General features: G+C 40.7%; 1 protein-coding gene across 2 annotated transcripts in view; it reads right to left on the bottom strand.

Moving 5' to 3' along the window:
* GRID2 (glutamate ionotropic receptor delta type subunit 2) overlaps positions 1-19,945 on the bottom strand; it is a 1,382,318-nt gene that overhangs the window by 45,562 nt on the left and 1,316,811 nt on the right. The window lies entirely within an intron of this gene.

The following is a 19,945-nucleotide window of genomic DNA, read 5'->3' on the forward strand; positions in this document are numbered from 1 at the left end:
GAGGAGCAGTCAGTGCCCTTAACCTCTGAGCCATCCCTCCAGCCCAAGTTTTGCATTGTTAAAAAAAGTTTAGGAGACTCAGTAACGTTTAATGTTGGTAATCTCTAAGAAAAAATTTATGGAATATTTTAAATAAAGCCTGTTTTTTTTCCCACATCAGATCTGACTAGGATAGAATTCCCTTGGCTTTAAGCTTGCTTCATGAGTTTCTACAAAATTTTGCTGTCTGTGACTTTGTCATAAGGCTTAATGCATGCAGATGCTTGTGGGGGAGAAATCATTTTAATTGGGTTCTATTTACTCGTTTTCCTTCTTGTCCTGGAAAACACAGGTAAACTTCCTTGGAAGCAAAAGTCTTTCTCAAAGGTTAGGATCTAAGCAGGTGAGGACTGTGGCTCCATAAATAGATCCCAGAAGCCAGAATTTGCAGATCAGAGTGGTCACGGCAAGTTCCATAGCTTCCTGAGAGACAAGAATCTACTAATCATCCCTCTAATGTAGGCTTCTTAGCCACTGGTGGGGAACATTGGAGGCAGCGAGTCCTTACTGCTGCCACCCAATATCTCAGCAAAGCCAGATTGTTCAGGTGATTTTAGAAAGCCCTTCCTATTGAGACTGGGTTTTTAAGTAGCACGTCTAGCATGTTGCCTCAGTCCTGGCCACCAGCGCTGCCGAAGGTCATAAAGGTCACCAGCTTCTCCTTTTTTCCAAATGAGTTAGTGTGTATCATCTTCTATCATTACCTTTCACCGAGACTTCATGGGGCAGGTGGCTCCTGTCATACTTGCTTGTTTTTGTATGGTAAAGGCCACTGTAGACAGCTGTAAATGCCTGTCCTTTCTTTGAAGGAACAGCCTAGACGTCTGACCTGCTGTGCTGGCTGTGGCTGCTGACTTTGTTTGGGAGTCTCAGAGCAGGTAACTCCCTGGGGTCAACAAGGCTCATTTGACTGTTATCCAGACCCAAGGTTGCATCCTAGAAAGCACTGCTCTGTTTTAGAGACAACGTTTGTGACTTTTATTCCAGAGCTCTTTTGGCTATGAGTAATACATATTAATTGATATTACATTAAAGCATTAATGCTACCATGCTTGCGTCTTTAATGAGGACTGAAAGAGTGTGTGCTAACTTTGTATTTGAACATATTGAGAAAGAGATTCACTGCATACAAAGGACGGCAGGATAGTCCCTCACAAGGGGTCAGCTTTTTCTGGTAGTGTGATTACAGTTGCCCTGAGATTGGGATGGCCTAGGATCAAAAGTGACAGGCTTACACATTTGGGTCAGGCGGGCCTCTTTGTCTGGGCTGGAATCTGAGGAATCATTGTCTAGGCAGTGGCAACTTCAGCTTCAGATCACAAGAGTTTGAGTAGATAACTGTCCTGCAGCTGAGAACCCCAGGGGGCAGGGGGCTACGATTTCCATAGAGTGAGTAAGAACTGTCCAAGGCTGAGAAAGTAGTCTCTTATAACAAAAGATATGAACATGTTTTAAAACCAGGTTAGTAGCATGCACCAGTCAGAAATAAAGAATTACTGTGCACACTGAAGATGGCATGCTTCCGTCTTGCCCCAACAGCAGAGGTGTCCTGTCAGGAGTCTGATCAGTTACAGCCCCAGTTATGGCTGCAGGCATGGTCCTGTGTCAGACGAGATAGCTCCCATGCTGCTTCTAATCTCGCATCTCACTTTCAGATTAGAAAAAGGTAATTTGATAAAATATTAGTCAACTCTGGCTTTCTTTTTCAGAAACTAGTATCAGAGCTCTCACATATCAACTAATCTCTTCCTGAGGCACTCATTCTCATGCGGATGTAAACTTTATTCTGAATATCTATTGCCAGAATAGTGCACTGAGGTAAAATTCTGCAAAACTTATAAAGCACCCACCAAATATTATTATATTTATTTTGAATTTTTAAAAAGACGCTTGTTATTATTATTTGTGCGTGTGTGCCCATGTGACTGTGAGTGCATGAGTCTCTTCAGCTGATGTTACAGGCAGTCATGAGCGCCATGTGGGTGCTGGGAACAGAATTCAGATCCTCAAGGACAGTGATTTTCAACTTTCCTAACACGCACCCCTGTGATAACAGTTTTTCATGTTGCGGTGATTCTTATCCATAAATTTATTTTTCGTTGCTATTTCATAACTGTAATTTTGCTACTGTTATGAATTGTAATGTAAATATCTGTGCTTCCTGATGGTCTTAGGTGACCCTGTAAAAGGGTCATAACTCACAGGTTGAGAACTGCTGATTTAGGACAGCAGCAATGGCTCTTAACCACTGAGCCCTTGGTCTATCTCTGATTATTATTATTATTAATTCTTAGTTAATTATTTTAATCATGATGATCATGGTGAACATCATCATTATCCCTAGGGTCACTTTTAAGTCCTGATGCCTTTGAATGTGCAGTGATCCTCCTTCCCCAGGCTCAAGGATGCTGCGGTTATACATACGAACGTAGTTTGATATGCTTCTTAAAGTAACTGTGTGAGAAATGACTGTTGACTGTTTCAACTGTCAGATTGTTCCTCCACCTTTATTCTTATTAGTGACACTCAGTGATGTCACTCACTATGGTTTCATTTTACAGCTAAGAAGATTGAGGCTCAGAATGAAGGCATCTTCCTAAGGCCCAAGACTGGTGAGTGGTTTACTTGCCTCTCGAAATCAGGTCATCTGGTTGCTGTGCTTGGTTTGAGCACATCCTCAAGACCTTCATTATTTGGAAAGAGAACCTTGTCAGTGGAAGTTGCCTCTTTATTTCGTGCTTCTTCATTAACCGGGGTTCTCCCTGCTAGCATTCTTGGCTAACACACATCCCACCGTATCCATTTGCAAACATTGCACTTTTAGCAATACATCCTGAAGTCCCCAGAGAGCCACATGAATATCGCATGAGTTCATTAATCTCTTTTGCGATTAGAGTAAACGTCAGGTGAATTCATTATCACGAGGCACTTAGGGAACTTTGAAATGTTATCAAAACAAGGAAGTGTGTCCATAGAAGAAGTGCTCAGAAATCTTTTCCTTATCTCATCTAAGCCAAGTCATTGTGAAGCTTGTAACTCATGTTGTGAAGTTTCTAACCCATATGAGGGACTATACTGTCATCATTTATGTACAGTGAATTTCTTTCTCGATACGTTCAAATACAAATTTAGCACACACTTTCTCAGTCACCATTTAAAATGCAAACACAGTAGCATTTATGGCACCTACATTTATCTCAATGACTCCCTTCCCCTAGCATTTACACGGTCCTCTATAAAAATATGCTGCTTGCTAAATAGCACTTAAATATTCTGAAAACTACATTATTTAATTATTTAACATTGTCACTTAGGGAAAATACTGCATTTGGCCACTGAGGAGAGTTGTGATCTCTCTGAGAACAACCATACATTACAGTTTATTTGACTGAGGATGAGTCTTAACTTTGAAGAACATAGTGCCCATTCATGATCCCCCTGCTTTCCACACATCTCCCTCACCCACAAATCTTGCAGCACCCTAAAGGGACAAAAGCAGCCCTGTTCCAAGAAGCAATTGCTTGAAAAATCAAATTAGCAATGTGGTGGATCTCAAGACTGTGGTGACTAGTGAACTTTAATTATTATGTATTTTATGTGTTTATACTGGCAGTAAAAGTCAAGCACTCGTTATAGAAATGGCAGACATGATCTTTCATAAAATGAGTGCTGGGTGGAGAATGAATAGATAATCAGGATAATGAAAGCTAGACAGAGAGAGGCTGGAGAGCTGAGGAGAAGCAGACAATGGCCCCCACTGAGATGGAGGGCATAATTGCATTTGGGAAGAGAACACTTTTGGTGATCTTTTAAAATGTCAGCCACATCCTTAAGCAGAGTGTGGTATTTGGGTTATAGGGTAAAGGGGAAATTCCTTTCATTTTGCACCGAGAAACTGGCAGTGATCATCCCTGCTCAGAGCCACTCTGCGGGCAGTGCCAAGTCTTTAGACACACCTTTCAAATGCGAAAAAAAACGTGTCACGAAGTCAAATTCATTATGTATGTATTTTATAAATATTTTCCTATCCTTTAGTCTGACATATATGCTTTAAAATAAGTGGGCTCTGGAAGGGTGTGCTGTCTATGTGACCGAGATTGTGGATCACTTAGGCACAGCGCTCAGAGAGAAAGAATGATGGAAGAAGAGGTTTTGAAGCAACAAACGCTGTCCCGAACATGAGCACCAACACTAAACTTTCAAAATATGCATGGAATATATAGAAAGAATTCATTATCCAGAGAGCAGTAGGAGAAGCTGGTTTGATAACTGGAAATTTGTCTTATGATACAAATGACATATCCTAAGTTAGAGGTTCTCTATGGCTGTATGCTTGGAAAGAAAGCCAACTCAAGGCCTCTGTGTATAAACTCTGTCCTCGATTAAAAGTCCTAGTTAGCTTTCAGAACATCAGTAACAGTACAACTTCAGCCTCTTCAAAAATTATACCTTAGATTTTGAGGTAATTTGTGTTTCATTTAGTACTGTTATAACTATGATAGAGAGACTTTGGATTTTTGAAATAGTTAAGGCAGTAATAGAAACTTTTTTTTCAAGGAGACCTTAGGCAGCATTTGTTATTTTAGACATTAGAAAAAGTCCCTAACATCATCCTACCATGATTCTGGATATGCAAATGATGTTTCTATAAATGGGAAAAAAATAAGAAAGCAGAACAAAAAAAATTCTTTCTTGGACATTAACCTGCAATTATGCTACTGTGTAATTTCACTTCAGTGTGATTATAGTCTCTAAGAGACACATCATCATCACAAGTACTATGGAAGAGGTCACACACCTTGTGTGGAAGGATAAGCAGGCTGGGGACAACCTCCTGGAGAGAGGAACATTCAGGATGAGAAGTTAGGAATAAGTAAGAAAGGCAAGGCTTTGAACCAAGGACCACTGTAAAAAAAATACAAATCCAGAAACAAGAGGCACTGAAGAACTGAAGAGAGCATCCTGTGATGAGCACAGACATGGGAAGGGCCAGGCTAATGTTAGGAAAGCGAGCCTTGTGACTCTTTCATGCCATCCACTATTAATTCTGTATTTTCAGCTCTGGGCATATACCATGCCTTAGTAAACAGTCAATGAATGGATGAATGACAGGAATGCTCCTACCACCAAAGCCATCTCTTGGAACTCATTTGATCGCTCTGAAAAGATGCCCCTGAGCGTTGTCCTTTTCTTTTTTTCTTTTTTGGTTTTTCAAGACAAGGTTTCTCTGGGTAACATCCCTGGTTGTCCTTGGTAGACCAGGCTGGCCTCGAACTCACAGAGATCCACTTGCCTCTGCCTCCCACATTCTGAGATTAAATGCATGTACCACTAGCATTTTCTATTTAATGTTGAATCCCATACTACTGCTTGACATTGCCAGACTGAGTCTAAGGTCAGTGGCCTGTGTTCTACACTGTTAATTATTATTAACAGTTGATACTCACATTTCTCCCATGGGCATCTCCCATATTTCAACCATATTATGAACTCCTGTGGGACAGAAACCTCAGTTTTCTTTGTTTGATTCTCTCTACCGCAAGAATAAGGACGTACCTTCTATATCAGCACAGAAAAATATTTGAAAACTTGATTAATTATGAATGTTAAAACAGTGGCACTCAGTGGCACGGTGTTGAAGAAGGGCTCTGGTCTCTGATCTCACTAACTCCATCTTGACCCTCTCTGGTTCTGTTTGCCTCTTTCAACCTTTCTGTGAATCCCTCTCTACTTTGATGACTGCTGAGTCCAGGAACAGTAGGACCGATAAATCAATAAACATCTTTGAGATAGCTAACTGAAACTACCCTTAAGCAAGTGGGAACGGAGGAGGGACAATGCCTAAGTTGGGTAGCTGTGCCTGGAGAAGTCATCATCTCATGAGAACCAGACCTCTCTTCTCGAGTGATGAGCAGAGTAAGAAGCCTTTAGACCTTCTTGCAGCCTTGCAGAACTGTCGGTATAATGAAAGAAAATCCCAAATCATTTTGACCAATGAAGATTCAGGAGCCAGGTGCTGGGGTGTAAACTTGCTGGCTCGGAGAGGCAGAGAGAGCCCCACCCCCACCCCCAGTGGCCTTCCAACTCATCTCACATGCCAGAGGAAAAAGACTTTCTTACTCAGCTCATGGCTCAGGAGGAAAAGGCCTGCTAGTTCATCCCACAGCCCAGGGAGAACACGCCAAAAGCTAAAAGCCAAAAAAGCTAAAGAGCTAGACCAAAGAGCTAAAGAGCTAAAGGACTAAATGCCAAAGAGCTGAAGAGCTGCTTTTTTGATCTCCATGCTGTCTTAACTATCCTTCCCTCAAAGTCCCTCCTCCCTACCCCATCCCTGTCTGCTGGTTTCTTGCTCCACCTCTTGACCTAGGGTTAACTTTATTAAATCCTGCAAACAGGATTTAATAGTGCATACCCCTTGCATTAAAGGTATGCACTAGGGCTGGCTGAACCACACCATAATCACCTGTTTATAATAAACAGAAAGATCTTGGGTTAAAGGTGTGTGTTAGGGCTGAACCGCACCAAACAAGAAACGGGTTTTTACAGTTTACAATCTCAGGGTTCACAATGGGATCAAATAGTCTGCAACATTTCCCCCTTTTGTCTAAAAAAAAAAAGACTTTTCTTTAACATCAGTAAACTCTATGCTATCTGGTAAAAAAAAAAAAAAAAAGAAAAAAGAAAAGCACATTCCTAATGTCCAGTCCATTAGTACTTGGCAACTGTGCAGAAAGTATTTTACTATCTATCCTATCTTGATGAGTCCAAAGGTCTGTATACTTAAATAACTTTGTATCATAAGTTGCATTATCAATAAAATACATCTTTTTAGACCTAAAACATCTCCTTAAATCCTAAACAACTTAAGCTTAATTGTAAGACTATGACTATTTAGTTTTCAATCCCATCAGAGACCTGAGAAGGATAAATATTATCTGAATAAACAGGGAGTACAAAGCAAGCTGCTTCCAAAACTATAGAAATGACAGAGACTGATGTGTCTGGACAGTCACTCGGGATATCTCCATAATGTTGGAATGTCTTTAGCCTTCTGGCTCAGAATATCTGGCAGACTTTATTTTGAAGCAGGTATTGTGAAGGAGTTGCCTACCTTGTCCTTGCAAAGCTCAGCAGTCTACTTTCCTGTACCCAGTTTGTCCAGTTTTCTGATTGCCTGTGAAAGCAAGCACGTTTTCTTTTCTTTTCTTTTTTTTTTCACTTTTCCAAAGTCTTTATTGACAATTATATATTAAGTCATTTTACTCTGTAGACCAGGCTGAGATGCACCTGTTTCTACCTTCAAGTGCTGCCTGGCTGAGTATTAGTCAAAGACTTCTGCTTGCTTCCAAGGCAGTCATTCCTCTTGCTGAATTTTTCCTTAACCACCAATTGTAGACCTAAGTGTAAATGATGGCCCCTTCATTGGTTACACGGCCCTTAGTTTAATGAGCAGGGGCAGACAGGCTAGCTTCGCAGACTTTCCAAGAGCCTTGAGTGTAACCTGCAGAGAAGGAAGCTTTGTCGTGAGCACTGAGGGACAGCACAAACAGTACTCCAGCCAAGTCCAGGTCCCATATGTATAGGAAAGCTGAGTGGCAGCTGCAGGCACTGTGCGGACCTGGGCTGTCAAAGTCTCTCCAGTTACTCTGGCATGCAGTTGGAGATCCCACTAGCTTGCCACATATGAGCCCATTTCCTAAAGGGGAAGTTTTTCGTGATCATCATCTTCTTCAAAGCCAAAAGACGTTGCTACCAGAAGCTGACATGTCTCATTGTCAAAAAATTCTCAAATAAAACATCTTTAAATGCCATATTCTGAAGATCTCTGAGAATTTTGAAGACTATCTATCTATATCTAGTATATTTAAATTGCGTGTTTCTACCTATATACTGACTGATTAACTTAGAAAAATCTGTGATTAATTAAACTAGTACCTAACAAAACCACAAGTTTGATTGACTACTAGTTTGCCTTTCTAATTATCTTTTAAAAATGTTTTTTATTTTTTACATATACATTTATACTAATATACATATATAAAATAAACTACATACAGCCAGAAGAACTACAAAACAATTAGGAATTATATTAATGTTACATTCATAGTGTTTTGGCTATTTGTATTTAGCAACCTTGAAGAAAACATTTTCCAATCTTGGTGAGTCTAAAATTCTGAATGTAAATCAATATCTACCATATCTCATCATTATCAACTTAAAACATCTATCTAGTCCTAAAAGCATCTTAAACAACAAAGCTTAATTGTGAAACTAAACTATTTGGTTCAACCTCATCAGAGACTCGAGAAGGAATAAAATTAATTACCTGAGAAACAGCAAGTGCAGGGTAGCAGCTTCCAAGTTGAAAAAAGTGACAGAGATAGTTTGCTGCCTGAAGAGTCACCCAAAACTCTCTATAATGTTGGAGCATCATCTTCAGCCTCCTGGACCAATATATCTGACAGACATATTTGTGAGGCAGAAACTACTGAGGATTTGCTTACCCTGTCTTGGCAGAGTTTTGCCATCAACTCTGCCTGCATACAAGCTTGCCTACTTTTAGGCAGAATTTTGTCAGTGTTGAATCAAGGACATTTTGCCCAATGGCTTATTTGCCACATTTGAAGCTATCTCCATAAGGAGGTCCTTTGATGTTCATCATCTTCTTTGAGGTAGGCTGTGTGTTGCCATGAGTTAACCTCTCTTATTGTCAAAGAATCCTTAAAACAGCAGGCAGAGTCGACAGCCAAACTCTGCCAAGATAGCTTCTTCAACAAATGGTGCTGGTCTAACTGGATGTCTACTCATTAAAAAAAAAAAAAAAAAAAGCAAACAGATCCATATTTATCACCCTGTACAAAACTAAAGTCCAAGTGGATTAAAGGCCTCTTAATTATCTTAAACAGTTTGTGGTAGTATTGCATTTTTAAGAATTAGATAGGAGCCGGATATGATAGCACATGCCTGTGATCCCAGCACTCAGGGAAGCAGATGCAGGTGGATCAATGTGAGTTCAAGGGCAGCCTGGTCTACAGTGCAGGTTCAGGACAACCAAGGCTACAGAGAGAAACTCTGTCTCAAAAAAGAAAGAAAGAGAGAAAGAAAGAAAGAAAGAGCAATAAAGGGAGAAAGAAAGAAACAAAAGAAGGAAAGAAAGAGAGAAAGCAAAGAAGGAAAGAAAGAAAGAAAGGGAGAAAGAAAAAACGAAAGAAGGAAAGAAAAAGACACTGGATTGTAAACTTGGCATGTTGGTGCACAACTTTAATCCCAGCACCCTAGGAGAGAGAACCAAAATTGTTTCAGTGATCCTGAAGATCCCCCACTTACAGTGGGACTGCCTAATTATTCAGACCCTTTGTCTCTCAGCTAAATATGTCTACATTTAAACCTAGTGATCATGTAAGTGCCCCAAAGATAAACCCATGGGTACTGGACCTTTTTCTCTAGCCCTTTCCTGGGAAGTGTTGATGAAATCTTATCTCTTCTTTTAGATATTAATCCTCATAGATTTAACTGGCATACTGGGACAGATGCCCACAACTTCTCTGTTGGGAGTCATGGACTTGGGGTTCTGACTCCAAAACTGCAGCAGTGTTATGGGTCAAACGTTTATGTTGTTCCCAAATTCGTGAGTTGAGTCCCTAAGCCCCACTGTGATGGTTGGGGAAGTTGAACCCCGGAGTGGGTTGTAATTAAGGTTAAATGAGGTCAGAAAGGTGTTCCCCTAATCTGGAAGGATGAGCATCTTCTAGGAAAATGCACCAGAAAGCCTGTGCTCTTTTTGCACACACAGAGTTCATTTGCACACAGAACAAATCGGTAGAGAAAAGAGAGACATCACAGTGAAAACCATCTTTCCGGCACCTAGATGTTAAGCTTGTCAGACTTCCAGCTGTGGGAGACAGATTTCCGTGGTGTGGGGAGCTCAGTGCACGGTGCTGTGTTATGGTGTCTGTGGCACTCTGTTCCTCAAGGATTGTGAGACTTCAGAACAGAAGTCTGAAACCTTAGCTATCCCTCCCACTGGGGCTCTCTGTCCTGGGACTGGCTGTCTGACTTCCTTCCTTCCTCCTCTGAATCATGTCTAAGGTGAAACTGATTTGAGATGCAGAACCTTTAGAATTTATGATCATCTCCCTATTAATATTTAATCTGACTTTAAAAAGTAGGCTGCCTACAAGTCAAACAGCTTGCACTTTTTGAATGTCATCTAACAACCTGCGCAGCATTTCTTTGGTCATTATCTTGTTTTTATTACACACTCCATATATCAATACTAATAAATCAGAGATTTATCCTTTATGTTAGCTGGCAAAGTCTTCATATACAAATTTTCATAGATTTAATTGCCAGGATATGAAGTTTCTATGCTATGAATATTACCTCCTTATAAAACCATCCCGTACTAAAACTTACATAAGTAAGAGTAGTGGGAGACACTTGCACTATTAAGGGAATCAAATTGTCCCAAATACCTCATGTATGATAATCTGATGTGACTGCTACATTAAACACTTTAAGTCAATCAATTTAAAATCATTATATAACTCAAGAGCTTAAGAAACAGATAAATAAATAAAGGGAATCCCTACACAGCTTCACTGACGTTGTTAGGGACCAACTGTCATTAAAATTGTATCATTTGGTGTGCAGTGTTTGCTTTTAAGCCTCTACTGAACTCTACTCTTTGGTCATTTGATGTGAGAATATGGATTTCTTAAGCAGGAATGTGAATGATAAGCAAACTGCTTGTTTTCTTTATGTGCTTTGAGGGATAAGTCTGCCTTGTAAGGTAGTAATGCTAGCTGTCTCTTTTTATAAGGTAGATATCTGAGGTACTCTGGTATCATGGTTATTTATAAGAAGTCACATAATGTGGTATAAAATGGCAGAGAGACTCATCTAAGCCCATGAGGAAAGGATAATTGATGTGTTACTTCTCTGCTTCACAATTTCGTTTTCCCACGCATGGAGATATGCTGGGAATTAGTCCATTCCATCTTCTTAATGAGACTTATCTATTACCTCAGATAATGCATCTATTTTCTTCAACCAACAGGGTTGACTGCTTACAGGAATGATGCTTTCAGTGGTTATTAGAAAGAAAATGTACCAATCCATATAGAGGCAGTAGTCTGTCTTTCTGATGTCTCTGTGGCGGGATAAAATGAGGTGATGTGGCTATATTGCTGTTCTGAAAGGAGCGTTGATTCCTACAGTTCTTGTGACGATTTTGAGGGCCGCTCACTGCTTTTCATGATAATAGAAAAGCTATGTGTACGGCTGTGTTTACTTACTGCCTGGTATTATATGCAGCTTCAATAACTCAGAGGATATGCTTGGTAAAAAAAAAAAAGTGAGAACCATTCAGTCCTAATAACAACTGCCAGAGGGACTAAGTGGCTGGCTTCTTCATTCAAAATAAGTCTGGGGATACTGTACACCCACATGTACACAAATAGAGGCATTTGAAAATTCTAGTATTTCTCTACTTTAAACTAGAGAGAATCAGCTTTTCAAATCTGCTCAAAACCTTGGTGAACTAGAAATGAAAGCAACTCAGTTAAGTTGGGGTCTGAAATATTGATAAGAAACCGAATGAATAAGTGTGCAGCTACAAATTTCCCATTTTTATATTTGATTATGTTCAGATCCCACAATGCTCATAATATTAGCAATTTTAAGGGATCTTTATGCTGTTTGTAGAAGAGAAATAAAAAGAGGATAATGTTTTCTCATAAAGAATCATTGAAGTGAAACTCATGCTATATAGATCAGTTCAGATAATGGCCTTCCATGTACAATAAATGGAGTTGCTACCATAGCAACAAAGGTCATGTGAGAATCAACCCCATTTGTGGCTGTCATCATCATGTTGGCTTGCTCTCTGTGAGCAGCTACACTCTAGGAGATTATAGTGAATGCATTTTGAAGAGATTTTCCTTCAGGTGTACTGGAAAAAGAGTACTTGCATGCTGATTCACTAATCCAGGACACATGGCCTATAACATGAATAAATCAGTGGACATGAAAATAAGGAAATGAATTCCTTGCTACCGGGTAGATGCAAGGTTTGCGATAGTGAGACTCTGAGGGAGTCTATAAATGTGAGCCTTTAGGAGATCTTCAGCAGCGCTCGCATGTGAGAACTGGTCATAAGCCTGTGCTGGGTGAAGACCAAGTAGACAATTAATTGGCGAGCGGTTAAGTGACTAAGTTCTTGACATACAAGTATGAGGACCTGAATTAGAACTCCTAGAACCCGCTTACATCTGTGCACAGTTCGCTGTGTCTGTAATACTAGAGCTCCTACAGCAAAACGCGAGGCAGAGAGCGAAGGACTGAGAGCTTACAGGCCATCTTGTTTGTCATATGCAGTAGTGAGCGACAAATCCTTTCTTAAAGAAGGTGAAAGGTGAGGAGTCACACTTGAGGTTCTGTTTGATAGCCACACATACACAGGGTGTGCACACATTTCTGCAAACACACACACACACACACACAGAGAGAGAGGAGAGAGAGAGAGAGAGAGAGAGAGAGAGAGAGAGAGAGAGAGAGAGAGAGAGAGAGAGAATAAGAATGCTATTTAACAGCAACAGTTACAGCCTGAGAGCATTGGCCAAGGTTTTTAGGACACCCCCCCCTCCAGAATTTGGATTCTGTTTTCCTTCGGGCCTGGATAAAAGCCTCTTGTAGGCATACTCTTGGGAGGTGTAGCAACCAGCATAGTAGGAGGAGATCAAATCTCATAATCAGTGGCATCTTTGTCGAATTCTATTTCTTTCCTATTCTCTACCCCATGGTGGTCTTATCAGCATTGTAACCAACACTTGACATCATGCTGTGTTGATAAGCTATGGTTTTTGCTAGCTTCAGTGCACTAAATACAGTTTCAACTTAAACTGTGATTTGGATAGCAATCAGGATGTGTCCCAACAAAAACCCAAAGCTACAATGGCTGCTTCTAGGTGTTTTGAGGAGCACACCCAGACAGAAAATAGATATGGATCCAACCTTTGCAGTCTTTCATGTGGATGGAAGACATGCATAGCAAATGGTTGATGACTAAAGAGAAGTCGGAGATTGACAGCAAGGAACAGATAAGGGCTTGGGAAATTGAAAGGAAGGGAAATAATTTAAAGGTAGATTTTTGGAGCAGGAGAATATAGCTTTTCAGATCAGGAGTATTAAAGTTAGGCGAATAGAATTCTTTCCCCCTTTCTTCCTGAGTGCATACAGGCTACATAACAAGGCTCCTCAGAGGATCTTGCTCCCTGTGTCCACCATATTGCCCATGCATGGAGCTCAGCATACTATTTGCCCTGAGGGAACTTTTTTTTTTTTAAATAGAAACCAGCTATTTTTATAATCATTATAAAGACTAGATTTTTCTTCTAGATTGTTTGTTTGGGGATGGCAATCAGGGCTGGTCTTGAACTCAAGTCCCCTTGCTTTTGTTTCCTGGATGCTGGATTACAGGCCTGGGACACCACACCAAACTCTGCAGGGTTTTAATTTCTATATTCTGGAGTAAATGCTGTTTTTGCAGTAGTTAAGTTCAAACCTACAGTGATGCCTAAATTCAGGTGCCAAAATCTGATATTCTGTTAGAAAAAAAAAAGCACAATGCTAGCATGTACAGCTGAATAAAATCTTGTTGTCTCTTCCCTCCTCATCACACAAAGCACTGTTCCCATTATGATTTTTTTTGTTTTTTGGGGGTGCGTGTGTATGTGGACTATTTAATATAACTTTGGTGAGATCATGATGTTGGTGTCTTCGTGATGACACTAGATCCCCACTGCATCCCATTCAAAAAGTCAACCATCTGAAGACTGGTAAGGAAGTCCTTACAAAGAATCGAATTAACCAGCACTTTCATCTTCACTTCCCGAACTATGGGAATCCTATTTTGATTTTAAGCCAGCCAGTCTGTGGTCTTTTGTCATGGCAGCCTGAGGACAAGACAGAACCCAGTGATTTTGATCACTGCTGAGAACGTCTAGCATAGATAGCAGCGACAGCATGAAGCTTTCAGAAAGTTGAGCCAGGAAGGGCTGCAGAGCAGTGTGTTCCCATCTTCACTGACCTGTCACTGACCTACGTATGGCTGGGGGAAGTTGAGAACGTGATTTCCTGTGAGGATACTCTCATTTCACTGTAGCCAATTCCATTGCTGGATCTCTTGCTAAAAGTGAGGATGCCACAAAAGGCCTTGTCAATGTGCAGCCAGTTCCCACCCACACAGGAAGCAGTGCGTAAATCACTGTCCTTCCCATGAGAGCTGCAATAAATAATAATGCTACACAAACCTTTGCCCCCAAGAACCAGTACTGCCCAAAAATGTGGGGGACCCATTATGGCACCAGACCACAATGTGGGAAAAATGAAAGGCACAAAGCAGCTTATTCACCAACAGGAAAATGTCTGAAAACAAAACCAGCATAGGTTTAAACACAGAGTCTCAATACTTGCAGATGCCAGGCACAGATTAGCTGAGAAACACAGTGGGAACACTGTTGTCATTGATGACGATCTGAGTCCTTGCTCTCTCCTGAGATCAAATTTGAGATGGAATATTGGGCAGAAGCAACAAGATAAGCAATCGAGGGCTGGAACTCACTGCAGTTCCTATTGTACTGTCGGTGATACGTAACATAAAACAACTGTTTTCATTGGCAATGCTCTTTTCGTTTATTCACATAAGCTTGTGCGGACACATAGGTTGACCCTTGCTTCAGTAGCATATTCCTTAACTCTTCCAGATTTCTCCATTCTTCCTAAGCCCTTGCTGCTGTGGGCCTACATTGTGAGGGAGGATTGGAGCACATGGCTAGACTAGGAAAGGTCAGAGTTCAAAAAAGTCTGGCTCTGTGTTAGTCATATGGTCATGGTCACAACAAGCACGCTGGCTATAGAGTGAGGTACAGTTGAACTGTGATGCTGAGGACATACGAAATGCACCTGCAGCTTAGATTATGGTTTGGGTATAAAGCATGTTCCCAAAGGCTCATGTGTTGGAAGTGTGGTCCTCACTAGTGGATGCAGTGATTGACACTTCATTGATAGGTGGGGTCCTGGTTGGAAGAAGTGCATTTGTTGGAGGCGTATCTGTGAAAGCATACTTTGCCCTTCCTCTCCCATCTTCCTCCTCACCATGAAGTGGGCATCTTTGCTTCCATGTCCTTCCACCACCATATTCTGCCTCGCTACAGGTCTAAAAACAATGCAGACAGCCAACCATGGACTACAAGCCAAAGTGAGTCCTATCACCTTTAAGATGTATCTTTCAGGGCCAGAGAGATGGCTCGGCAAACCTGCAACCTGAGTTCAATCCCCAGAATCCATGAAAAGGCAAAAGAGCATAAGATCCACAAAGCTATCCTTGGATTTCCATAAGCACACCCATCGTACACTTGCAACAACCATAAATAAAAGAAGAGGCTTCTCTCAGGAGTCCTATCACCATGACTAACAAACTCACGTTACTTTCTGCTGTCACTACATCATTGACGTGAGACCATGTTGAGAAACATCTACAGTTGACAGAAAAAAAAAAAGCAAAGAAACTCTTTTGGGTTTGTTAAGAAGGTAAAATTTCTATACAAGGAGGCTGAGGTCACTTTAGCAAAAGGAGTGAGAGATGGTGTAGTAGAGGAACTAGCTGTTTGAACTGAAGCCTTAAGCTTTCAAGCCCAGAAGGAGAATGTACAAGCACGCAGGAGTGAGCACCATAGGAACGGAAGCATGGTAGTAGCACAGAAGCTTCTGATTGGTCAAGCCCTTGTCAGCTGCTCTCAGACCCCTCCACCAGCCTCTATGTACACTTTATTTCAGGGGAAATAAATGGGGAATGGTTGGTGCGAGCTGTGGGTACATAGGGAATGGCGATGATCATTCCCTATGGGTCACTGAGCTTTCATTTTGTCCTTGGGATGGCTCTGCAATGACATGGCAGACACTCTTTCCTAGGCAATGCTGAGCTCTGTAAATGACCATTTCTGTTCTATCCAGGATCAGTTATATGACTGTCTTTTTCAATCAGCTCTCTGAAAGATTTTTATATCATAGAAAAAAAAGAAAATAAATAAAACAAAACTGAATTTTTGAAACCTCAACACACACAGATACACGCACACACACACCATGGTGGCCACATAGTAAAGAGAGGCAACTCCACTGCCATTCAATTTACCTAAGGATATGAAATAAAGAAAACTCTGAGGTCAAAGTAGCTCACCAAGAGAAGCTGAAGAGTACGTCCTTCTCCCCAACATCAGCATGGCCTGTACAGCGTCGAGAGTACTTAGCACTAACTACTTGGCAAGACTACCCGACAACTATAACAAATCCCAGGAAGGCTGTTGTCACTGCTCATCTTGCTTTCCTTTGTGCTGCTTTCTTAAGGGACCAGGCAGTCCCTCTTATGTGTTCCTTGTCACTGTCAAGATCTGTAACAGGACAGGTCTTGCAAAAAGTAGAGCAGGTTATTTAGCAGAAAGGCTCCATGAGAGCTGTGTCATCTTTTTGTTGTTGCAGTTTGTTCTTTAAATGTTAACAGTGTTTTGGGGGCCAATCTTTCCTTCTTTCCTTCTTCCCTTCTCCTTTCCTCCTTTTCTTCCTCCCTCCCTCCCTCCCTCCCTCCCTCCCTTCCTTTTGTCTGATAGTTGTGCTAAACTGAGTCTCAAGGACAGTTCTACCTCTCTTCTTTATCGTCCACCCACACCCTTGAACCTCCCCAAGGAACATCTGAAGAATGCAGAGTATTTTGTCTGAAAATTCTGCTCTCCCTCTCAGGTCACAGGGATTCCTATGTGAGGCTTCTAAAGCTACTGTACAGGTTCACAAAGGAAAACCTCAAGCAAACTGTTAACTCTTTGTATTATGGAGTTCCTTAGCTGATGCCCATGCTACCTGGCATGCACCCCATTCACAAAGGTTGTCAGTGATGGCTGCACCAAGCATCACAGTCTACTAATGCCACAATTAGACAGTACTTCAATGTAAACTCTTTGTGGCTAAATTGTGCTTTATTGCATAGATTATATTTATTTGTGAGTCAATGATGCCTTTAATCTTTTACCAACTAATTTTTAAATATTTATCTCATATTCCTTTTTCAAGAAACCATACATTCAAGGAACGATGCTAATGCCAAAACTAATATAACCAGAGTCTTTTTATTCTAATACAAAGAGTTCTTCTATAACTCTTCTATAACACACACACCTCATCTTGATGCTACAAGTTAATGTTGACTGATTTTTAAGATAGATGACTGCAAATATGAGGAAATAATGAAGTTTATGATTGATGATATAACATTTTGACTTAGATTTTTAGTAGTATGAAGTGCTCTGATTTAACATTTTACCGATGGCACTCTAGTTTGGCAACAGGTAAGTACAACAAAGTGTGTATGTTTTGTATGTGTGTGGATGGTGTGTGTGTGTGGTCTTAGCTTTCTTAAAAAGAAAATACTAACCTAACAGGTAACATAAACACTAGCAGAATAATAAGCTCTCCTTAGGTTCCTGGCAGACCTTTTTGGCATATCTGGACATATAAAACACAGCTAAGACACATGGCATTGTCTTGGGGGTATATAGCAGTAGTAATTGCTTCACATGCAAAGAAACAATTCTAGATCTTAGAGGAATTAAACATTTCAAAAGGGTCGCTTCCAGTTCTTTAAGACAGCAGTTGCTTCCTCAGTTATAACAAACAAATCAGTTCAGAAGAAGAAAAGCATCCACACACAGAGGCATTGCTCTGATTTCCAGTTCAAATACTCATGCTTTAAAACATGATGCCAAATTTTGTTTTAATGAAGGAAGACTTGGGTAAACATTTCAGGAGTGTTACATCTAGATCCAACTTAATGTTGGTTTACAGATTTTATTTTGCATGTGGTGTGTTTGAGAAACTCTGTGTGGCCAACAATGTGTGTATTTCTGTTGTGTGGTCTCTGTGGGAGAAGAGGTCAGATGCTGATGTCCAGTAGGTATCCTCCTCAAGGGCTTTCTGTTGCTCTTTATTGAGTAGTGTATCTCGCTAAACCCAGTGCTTCCACAATCTGACCAAATCAGTCAGACCAGGTATTCCAGGGACCCCGGTGTCCATCTTGCATGTGACAGATTTTAGTACTTGACCATGACACCTGCATGGCACTTATGTGGGCTCCAGGGCTCTAAGCTTTCATGCTTACAAGACAAGGGATTTATCCACAGATTCATCCCCCTTGCTATGATCTCCCTCTCTTTCTACACACACACACACACACACACACACACACACACACACACACACACACACAAATGGACACATACACCAAAAGAAAACAACAACAACAACCTACTGCATTCCCATAATAACAAACCATGGGGCCTAGTGATTGGGCTCAGTGGGTGAGAACGCTGTAGCCAAGGTTGGCAACCTGAGTTTGATCTCTGCAATCTGGACCATGGTAGAAGGAGACAATCACTCATCTCCCATACATTTTCTTCAAGTGCACACAGATGCTGAACTAATGCAAAATCAAAGTAAAATAAAAAAGTAGAAACTGGACTCTGTTTTTAAAAATCTTTTACTTTTTGGTATTGCTTGTAAATGCTTACCGGTTGTTAAAAAGAATTTATTTCCTAGGGCTTTTTTTTTTCTCCTTGCCTAGGGCATTTTTCAAAAGACAATCAGAATTTACCAATTTTAATGATTACAGTGACCTAATAGTTCTAAGGGTCCATTTTAGCTACTAAATCACATACCTTAATCACCTAATGTAGCAACGGAAGCTGGAAAATATATGCTAATTTAAATACTATGCTAATAGTATGCTGGTAGAGTGCATTGGCTTAAATAATAGTCACATGAGCCATTAGATAAAATCATCACGACCAGCAACACACTTGGTCTTCCTTTTTTATTCAGCATTGTGCTCCTTTTTGCATATTGCTAATTCAAGTGGAAATGACAACGGGCTTTGACAAAACTGTTTCTGAGACAGATTGCAACCAAATATAGAGTCTGAAGTTCAAAAGCTTAAAGCAACAATGTGCATTAGCCTATGCATGCTGGAAGGGTTGAACCCAGTGCCTCATGGTTAGTCTCTGACCAAGTTCCCAGAGGAACCTAGCTGGGGCTAGAGAGACGAGCCCTGAATATACTTTGAGGTAGTAGTTTTATGTACCACAGACTGGCCTTGAACTCTCGATCCTCCTGTCACCAAAGTGCTGTAATCAGAGGCATACGTCAGCACACCTGACTCTTCTTGTAGATCCTTCCGAGCACAGTAACTAGGCTCAGACAATGCAGTGGTTCCTTGTCCTTCCTAACTCAAGACAGTCCCTCATGTTATGGTAACCTCAAACATAAAATGGTTTTTGTTGATATTTCATGAATGTAACTTTGCTACGGTTACGAACCATAATATAAATATCTGTTATGCAGGGCATCCGATATGCGACCCCTGTGTAAGTGTTGTTCGAACTCCAAAGAGGTTAGGCCCCACATGTTGAAAACTGCTGCCATAGTGCATACTGAATGAGGGAGGAGTGAGGGCCTGGGCCTTTTTCTCCCTCAGCGAAATACTTTTCATGATCCACAAATTGAAAGTCATTACTTGTTCTTTTCCCTTTTCACCCTAACAATCAACTTCAGATACATAAAGAGCTATGTATTTACTTGGATAATTTCCATGTCTTTGACATGACGTTTTCTGTTGCTCTCTGTACCATTTGCAGTGCTTCTGTTTTCCTTATTGTTCCTTTAGCATCCTAACAACCAGATAACCAAGGACCTAAGACCACTAGGGCACTGCAAAAAGCTCACCCATCATCATTTTAACTGTTTTTGTCTTTGCTGAAAGAGGTAACTCTGCAACAGCAAATAAGGAAAACAGAAACTGAAA

The sequence above is a fragment of the Acomys minous genome, assembly GCF_964271855.1.
Source record: "Acomys minous genome assembly, chromosome: 6".
Classification (NCBI taxonomy): Eukaryota; Metazoa; Chordata; class Mammalia; order Rodentia; family Muridae; genus Acomys; species Acomys minous.